Below are 1,467 nucleotides of genomic sequence, written 5' to 3' on the forward strand. Positions count from 1 at the left end.
CCCCTTGTGTGCTTATTGGTGGGGAGTATCTGCTAACTTTGGGCCAAAGATCTGACAGTGGTATCCTGCAAAATGGCTTTTGAGTGTGTGAGTCATTAAGATGGGAACCACATAAATACAGTCATGCCAGGTGGGGTGGGGGCTGTGAGTGCGACAGTGGCTTTTTAAAAAGTCCTGCTGAAAGTAAGGTTTTCCATTCCAAAGAGGCAGGAAAACACACTTCCCAACCTCACATCTCCTGTGTGCTAATGGGAGATGGCTCAGCAGTGCAGGACACATCTCCCTCGCATGTCCCTTACTGTGGATGCAGAGCCTATTAATCTGTTCTCAACAGAAATGCTTTTTAAGGGTCTGGCTATATGTTGAGTTCTACCAGCAAAAGAGCTCTGTCTTCAGAGAGCTTACTGCTGGAGGGGATCAATAAAGAACAACCCCAAAGTCTATAGTAGGGCCAACCAATGTTTAGCCAATCAAAACATTGCAGAGAAGGAGATTAAAAAACACAAAACAGTTAGAGGAGCTGCTTTCGGCTGCCTTTCTCCATCCTTTGTTTAGATCCTTTTGCATTCTCCTTGGGTCCTGCCTTGCTTTTTAAAAATTTGACGGATAGTTGGGAGTGGTGGCGATTGTCCTGAAGCATGACTTGTTTAACTTCTTGTCTCAACATGCTGCCTACAGCCTAAGAGTCGATGGCACAGGGGCAGGAAGGAGAAGGAGGGGGAATGTGGCTTTGCCACGAGAGAAGGCAACACAGAGAAATGCCACGTTTGTTTGGGATACAGAATATTTCCCTCTCCTGCGAAATGTTGATTCCACCCAATATTCTTAAATTGAACAACCCTTGTGTACTCTTGTGGTACACTGAAGAATAAAGCATCATCATTCCTTACATACTCTAAAAGTTAACATTTTCAGCTATTGGAGTGAAGTTTGCTTTCAATTTTCCACCCAAAAATAAAAGACGCAGCTATAGATCGTCCTTGCCACATCATTGTGACGTGGTTGTCATTGGCAGAAAGGGCTTTTTGAACAACACATGAATATTGGTAGAGGGGAGCGAACCACACCACTACCATCACTTTATAAATGGGAAAGGCCACAGAGTATTGCAGTCCTGTACACCTCAGGAAGTTCCAGATTTTAAGAATAGGAACTCAAGCTTAGACACTACTTGCAAACACTACTTTTAAGGTCTGAAATTGTGCATTGAAAACAGCACATGCCTGCTTCGGAATCCAACATCTACCCAAGAAACCAACTGCTCGCTCAGAACTTAAATACTAAATGTTGAAATGTGGATTTTGAAAACCAGACTCCACATTCTGAAATGCAGATTCCCATACGGATATTATTCCCTGCCCTGAGTCCCATCACAGTTACGTCTCTGTTAAGGGCAAAGATTGTAGTTCTATTTTGTCATTTAAACAAGCCGTATTTGTTCCATTTGAAATTTCTGTGACACTGGGA

This window comes from Podarcis gaigeae, assembly GCF_964106915.1.
Source record: "Podarcis gaigeae genome assembly, chromosome: 13".
In the NCBI taxonomy this organism is placed as follows: domain Eukaryota; kingdom Metazoa; phylum Chordata; class Lepidosauria; order Squamata; family Lacertidae; genus Podarcis; species Podarcis gaigeae.